Below are 8,313 nucleotides of genomic sequence, written 5' to 3'. Positions count from 1 at the left end.
TTGCTTTTTCAAGCCCACTTTCATCATGGGTTATTTATGAGGATATTTCTCTGCTGTCGTGTCTCAATACCAATTAAAGGTTAAAACATCTAAAGTGTATTGTTTATTCCCCACGGAGCCCTAATATGGCTTAGAATATATAGCCCTTTGGCAGATGAGACAAACACAAAACCACTTCTTTTAAAGAAATGAGAATTGTAACATCTCAATAGAAGACATTTTTTTTCTTTCAAGTATCTCTGTTTTCTCTGAATATTACAAAACACTGCAACATAATCAAATAACCAAAAGGTGCTTATTTATCATCTTAATACACCAGTGCTCTACTAGCCAATGTACCAAAGAAATTAAGCAGCCATTATCACTTTATCCCTGCTGTTCTGAAACTAATAAAAACACATTAATAATAAAGCAAAGTTAAATATAAAGGGCCATGCAACAAGATGAAGCAATAGAAAAAGTAAACATACAATTAAATACACACCTCCTCCACAAAATTCTCATCACTGAACTGGTCTGTCTACAGAAAAAGTGAGATTTAGGATTAAAGAAAAGAGAATGAATAAGGTTAAAAATTGTTTTGTGTATATATACATATATATGTTATATTATATAAATAAAATATATAAATATAAAATTAACATATAAAAGTGAATATTTTATAAATACACACACAATAGAGATATTAAATCATATTGAGATGTGTAAGGAGCTCATATTGAGTGCCTGGATAAAGAAATAGGTTGAGTATGTCAACTCTTCAGCAAAAGCGGAACAAAATAACTTATAAAAAACTCCCCAGAGAACAAACACGCAAGCATCACCTACATTCTCTGCAGGATGAGTCAAGAAGGATTGACCATTGTCTAAATGTATCCCAGGTGCCTGAGATTTTATAGATAAAAGATATATAACAGTAGGTAAGACCCATTCACTTGGAGGTGAAAGTACAAAAATATTATGTTACGTTTGAGAAATAAGGCAGGATGGCAATAATATCAGTCACCTAGAAATTATTTTTTAAAAATCTCAAACAAAACCTACTGTTTGTAGCCAATTCTCCATAGATCTCACATTTCTTTACATTTTGTGAGCAGAAGCACTCATTGCTTTTATTCCAGGCTGTCTTTTTAAGAATGTTTGTACAGCAAAAAGCTTGGGAAGTAAAAGATAGTGTCTCCCTCTAGAGCAAAAAGCAAGCATGGATTTTGTCTGGTAAAATAAAGATAATAAGTCCCGCAAGAGAAAGGATGGGCAGGCTTATCCCCATTATGAAAGATCTGGGTTCTCTAAATTTAGGGCTTGTCTCCGTACAACATAGGCCTTTTGGACCCATTTGTGATTCCCAGTGAGTCTTAGGATTAGGGAAGATGATGCAAGTTTGTAGTTCTACTGTTCACGGAACTATGAATCATAAACTCCTTGGTCTTGGATTCCCCCAGTACCAGTGAAATCTGGCAGGCTAATTTATGAGCTTGCAAGGCGAGTGAAATCTCAGATTCTTCACAGTACTTTGCAGTATTGGAGACAAAAATGGGGTAATTACAGAGACATGGGTTTTGGGAAGTGAGAGGATAGGGCTGTGTGGCACAAATAGATTTAATAGGATGCTGGCAGGGATCTGTAACATATTGTGTCTTACAAAAGTATTTGTTTACATTGGATTGGAAAGTTTAGAAAGAAAGAGAGAAACAGGGAAAAGAAGAAAAGGAGGGACTAAGGAAGAGGAGGGAGGAAGGAAAGACTGGAAGTTCTTTTATCACTAAGATTTTAGAAGAAATGCTTTAGGTAACTTCTTCTCAATCTGAAAATGTTTTACTAAGAAGATTCTCTTGGTTTGATACATTCAACACTACTGTGATCCTGCTGGTTAATAAGTGTTTTGATGCGTTTAACAATATGTGGTTTTTGAGAGTACACTGCTTAAAATATTGCGGCTATACAAAGTGATGGATCTATAAAGTTCAGCTCTAGGCTTTTCATTATTTCCGATTAACAAGACTGACCTAGATACACTTCCCAACAAAAGTTGACTTTCTACTTTAAAATCTGTTCATATAGCTATTCGATTTCTTTACATATCTTTCCAACGTATACGATTTGCAGCAAAGCCATTTTGCGTGTGAGGTAGAATAATCTTCATCCTCCTTCTCAATAGGAAGTACCAAAATCAAGAGATTTATGATAAGTTTGAAATGATGACATAAATGATGAATAAATTTTGCTTTACTCAATTAAAAAATACATATGAAAAACTTTTAAGAAAAGCAATAGTAAAAAAAAAGAAAAGCAATAGTATTATAATTTTATAGATCTTTTATTTTGTTGATGAAAGAGTGGGAAATATCTTAAAAGAGACATTTTGGTTCATACGGTGTCAAAGGCCACATTTTAAAGAGGTCTCAGCAGATTCTGCAAAAAAACATAAAGAAGATGATTGAAAAGAATAATGAACATATTCATGTGCTAGGTTTCATACTGAGTCTTCAAATCCTGCGGTTTATTTGAGCTTCCTTTAAAAAAAAAAGTATTCTTTGGTTAACATTCATTAACCATACCCTGCTGATAACAAGAAATACATTTAGTAGGCAGCTGGATGAGAGTAAATGTAGCAGAGTTGAAATTGTCCTGGACTAGTGATTCAAAGACCTACTTTTCTCCAACTCCACTGATTAAACGTTACCAAATAAAAGGTATATAAAAATTATCTTTAAATTAGTTTGCATGTATTTTTATCAATGATGCCGTTAAATAAGTATTGGATGGCTAACTAAATAATCGGGGAAAGCTCTGTGCACACATGCATGTGTGTGTGTGTGTGTGTGTGTGTGTACTCTAGAGGTCAAGGGTAGGCTGCCCTTAGATGGGCTACAATGGAATATATACTATTTTCAACTGAAAACAATCAAGGCACAAAAGACTGAGAGAGAAACTTTGATCTCCCCAACAGCCTAAAAAGAATTTATTTGTTTATTTATTTTTTCTAAAAAGAATTTAGACAGAGGACCTGTACCAGGAAGAGACCTGTTAATAGAAATGTCTTTTTACCTAAGGGATTTATCTGCATAACAGGCCACCTTCATTTTCCAAACATCTCCTCTCACCTTCCTTAATGGTTTCCTCCCCTTTATATCCCAGTTAGGTACCTCTCTCCTTACTTAGCTCAGGATGTTATACAAGCCTCATGTTTCTTTGGAAATTTTATGTCACACACACACACACACACACACACACACATGCACACACAGGCACATGCATATACATATATACATTTCTCTACCTATGTGCATATATATGTGTGCCTGAGGGGGAGAAAATGAGAGAATATATATGTGTATATGTAAGTATATTCATAAAATACACACAAACACACAGATCATTTATGACTTTGACCTGTGGATCTTAATATTCAATCCATCAGCCCTGAATTGGGCCTAATAACTGATACTATAATCTCATATTGGAGAAATTGAGGGATACAAGAAAAAGTAATTTTATTTAAAAACATAATTTAAATAAAAACTCATAATTTCCTAACTTAGTTGAAACCACAATATGGTTATTAATCCTCTCTGGTCAACATCATATCCCTTATTCTTTAGAAACTTTTCTGAAGGGCAGCCTGGGTGGTTCAGCGGTTTAGCGCCGCCTTCAGCCTAGGGTGTGATCCTGGAGACCCGGGATCGAGTCCCACGTCCGGCTCCCTGCATGGAGCCTGCTTCTCCCTCTGCCTGTGTCTCTGCCTCTCTCTCTCTCATTGTGCTTCTCATGAATAAAGAAATAAAAATCTTTGAAAAAAAAAACTTTTCTGAACACTTTTTTTTTGTTCATTAAGAAAAAGCTACAAATCTATCCATTTTAATTATTAAATCTGTGTCTACAAGATATTTTCCTCTTCTGATATCTTACTGTTGAAAGCTGAGTTACATGTACTCATCCAATTTCTAGCTCAAGAAATATATTCTATCAATTATGTCCTCTTATTCTGTGTTGGAATCGCAACTTCTCTACCAGTTTCTTCACATTATACTGTAATCTGTTCAAGTTCTATACCATAAAACGACCTCCTCTTCCACTTTTGCTATCCCATTTCTTTCCATGTCAGGCACATATCCTATATAGTTTTCACATTTCTGTTGCAATTCATAAGTCATGGAAATCTAGCATCTCCACAATGACCTGATTGTGAACTTCAGTAGGAATTTTTCTGTAAGTTCAACACTTTCAGGTAAGTTCAACACTCTTTCTTTTTAAATTTTCAGGTAAGTTCAACACTCTTTCTTTTTAAATTTTCTGAACTCACAGAAATGTGCTCTCCTGATTCTTCTCCTACTCAGTGTTTACTCTCTTAGTTTTTAAAAAGCTGATCCTCTTTCATTGTCTTTCTTTTTTTTAAATAATAAATTTATTTTGTATCGGTGTTCAATTAGCCAACATACAGAATAACACCCAGTGCTCATCCCGTCAAGTGCCCCCTCATTGTCTTTTTCTTAAATGTCAATGTCTTTGCAATTGATCCTTTAAAATCTCCTTTTAAAACATTAACAACCCTCTCATGATTTTGTCCAGCTTTTTTAACAACAGGTACTAAATCTTTGTTCTAGTCAAGATCACTCATATTATTGTTTATGAGATTTAGTAGATGCATATTAAATATCTTACTAAATATTAACCGAGGTATCCCAGAAATATTTGCAGTGCATCATTTCTGAATTCAGCTAATCATAATTTCCCTGAGTTATTTTTCTTGAATTTCCTTTTTGTTGGCTTTCTAATTTCCAGAGAGAAACTTATGTCAAGTTAGATCCTTCCCCATCCATTTTCTCCACATCAAATTGGTCATCAAGACTCAGTGACTTTTCCTTGCTATTTATCAAATCTATCCTTTTTTTTTTTTTTTGCTGGTTAGCTCAATCTCTTATCAACTCTCTTGCAAATGTTTCATAGCCTCTTGTTTCTAGTCTTTATCTCTCCTTCTGGTTTACTCTTCCCATTGCCACCAAGTTGATTTTTTAAAAACAATTCCCCTGCTTATAATGCTTATGACTTATAATTGTTTACACTCTAAAGCCCGTACCCTGCATTTAGCCTAGAGAATACTTTTTGATATGGTCCGTATTCAAACATTTTGCCTCATTTTTTTAAATTTATTTTATGATTTAGTGGAATAAATATTTTATACCTCCGATTTTTATATGTAATATTTCTTCAGCTAGGAATAATTATACACATACACACGCATACTCAAACGCATGCATTTTCTCTCCGTAGGGTACTCCTAATCAGCTTGGCATGGATAATTAGAAAAGCTTCTTTACATACATACACAGATTTAATTACTATATTTATACATTTAACATACTAATTATTGAATTTGCCATATTGTGCTGCAATGTACGTATATCCATATATATTTGCTTATCTTAATGTTCTAAAGGCCGTTTCATGCAGAGAGTATCTTGTTTTTTCCTGCATCTTCTATGACTGGTATGGAAAGATTCATAATATGTATGGTGAATAAATAAACGGATAAGCATTTATCTTTCTGATGAATGACATGATACATTACTAGTGTGGAAAGGAGATGAATCATCATCAATATTTATGCTTATAAGATTTCATGAATAGTAGAAAGCACACTGTAAAGAACCTGAGCCCTCTCTGCTTTGCAATTAATGTACAGATATCCTTCTCAGTTGGCTCTGTCATATTGTTAATGACAAATATCACATACGACTATCTCTAAATAAAATTTAGTCCTCTGAGTATAGGTTACTGAAAACATAGACATTCCTTATCCTGTAACTAGACTGTATTAAAGATTTTTCTTTTAATTCAAGCATTTGGAACTCGAGTACTTTTTTTTTTTCTATGAAAGTAGTGTTGTGGACTACTGTTAATTTTTTCAAGAAGGTCACAAAAGGCAATTTACCCATAAACTGTTCAATCATAATGGTGAGTTCCTTTTCAATCGTACTTAATTACTACTCTGAAATGAGTCTGATCAAAACCAGATATTTTCTCCCTCTGAAGGACTGAGACTCTCCAACTCTCAAAGTGTTCTTTAATCAGAATGTCAAATCTTTAGGGAAACAAAATCAAAAATGAACTATTAGGGCTTCATCAAGATAAAAAGCCACATGGTGAAGGAAACAATCAACAAAACTAAAAGGCAACCTATGGAATGGGAGAATATATTTGCAAATGACCTTTCTGATTAAGGGTTAGTAACCAAAATATATAAACAACTGATACAACTCAACACCCCAAAAACAAATATTCCAGATAAGATATGAATAGAAGTTTTTCCAAAGAAGAGAAGCAGATGGCTAACAGACATGAAAAGATGTTCAACATCACCCATTATCAGTGAAATACAAATCAAAACCATGACGAGATACCACCTCACACCTGTCAGAATGGCTAAAATTAACAATACAGGAAACAACAGATGTGGAGAGGATGCACAGAAGAGGAAGCCCTCCTACACTGTTGGTGAGAGTGCAAAATGGTGAAGCTACTCTGGAAGACAGTACAGAGGGTCCTCAAAAAGTTAAAAATAGAGCAACCCTATAACCCAGCAATTGTACTACTAGGTATTTACCCAAAGAATACAAAAATATAGATTCTAGGGACTATATGCATCCTAATGTTTATAGAACCCTAATGTCTATAGTCAACAGTAGTCAAATTATGGAAAGACCCCAAATATCCATTGACTGATAGATGGATAAAGAAGAGATGGTATATATATATATATATCGCCAATATTCTATATATATATGTGTGGAATATTACTCAGTTCTCAAAAAAAGAGTGACATCTTACCATTTCTTTATAACAATGTGGATGGAACTAGAGAGTATTATATTAAGTAAAATAATCCAGAGAAAGACAAATACCATATTATTTCACTCATATGTGGAATTTAAGAAAGAAAACAGATGAACATACATAAAGGAGAAAAAAGGAGAGGCAGGCAAACCATAGGACTTAACTATAGGGACACCCGGAAGGCTCAGTGATTGAGTGTCTGGCTTTGGCTCAGGTCATGATCCCGGGTCCTGGGATCGAGTCCCACATCGGGTTCCCCACAGGGAGCCTGCTTCTTCTGCCTATGTCTCTGCCTTTCTCTGTGTCTCTCATGAATAAATAAACAAAATAAAAAAAAAAAAAAAAGACTTAACTATAGAGAACATACTGCGGGTTGCTAGAGGGGAGATGGGCAGAGGATGTGTTAATGACTGATGGATATTAAGGAGGACACTTGTGATGAGCACTGGGTTTTGTATGTAAGTTGTATTAGTGACAAATCACTAAATTCAACTGAAATCAATATTATGGTATATGTTAACTAATCAGAATTTATTTTTATTTTTTTATTTTTTTAATTTTTATTTACTTATGATAGGCACACAGTGAGAGAGAGAGGCAGAGACACAGGCAGAGGGAGAAGCAGGCTCCATGCACCGGGAGCCCGACATGGGATTCGATCTCGAATCTTCAGGATCGCGCCCTGGGCCAAAGGCAGGCGCTAAAACGCTGCGCCACCCAGGGATCCCCTAATCAGAATTTAAATAAAAACTTGTAACAGATGAAAAAGACAAAAATATTCTAAAAATTAAAATTAAAGGCCCTTGTAAATGTGTGTTTGTCCAAAGCTCTCAAAAAAGAAAAAAGAAAAGAAAGAAAGAAAGAAAGAATGCTGAATCATTGGCAAGGAATGCATTGGATTCAAGGACTTAGATTCAAGGTTTTTGTATTCTAATAGGTTATCTACATTTTTGTAATACCATTTTCATACAGCTGAAAGGTAACATCTAGTTTAAACCCATGACATTTATATTTCCATCATATCTTACATATTGTTGTAGATATTGTAGAAGAAACACAGAGGTCTAAAACTAAGTTGGAGGGCATTGAGAAAAATGGAGAACTGAATGCCCCCACATTTTTATCATATAAAATACTCAATAATACTAGATGTGGCTAAAAAATATAAGATGAAGATATTTCATATGTGTTCTTTAATGTTGTGCTAAGATTGTTACCCTTAAACAGAATGCATTAAGATGTCGTTAAAACCTTTGGGTTTTAGAAAGTTTAAATAGGAAGTGGTAGATATGAAAGCATGGAAGGGACAATGACAGCTAGAGGACCCATTAGGTTATTGCAATAGTTTAATCTCTTTGCTTAAAATTGAGGAACAATGATCAAATGTCTCCAAAATAGGAACTAAAACCTACATAAGGACAAAATACTCTGAAACTTCACATATAATGGTTTCATAAGACAATGAGGGTTATTCATCCT

Source organism: Canis lupus, chromosome 19 (genome assembly GCF_011100685.1).
Source record: "Canis lupus familiaris isolate Mischka breed German Shepherd chromosome 19, alternate assembly UU_Cfam_GSD_1.0, whole genome shotgun sequence".
In the NCBI taxonomy this organism is placed as follows: Eukaryota; Metazoa; Chordata; class Mammalia; order Carnivora; family Canidae; genus Canis; species Canis lupus.
Note: the sequence above shows the minus strand (reverse complement) of the source record.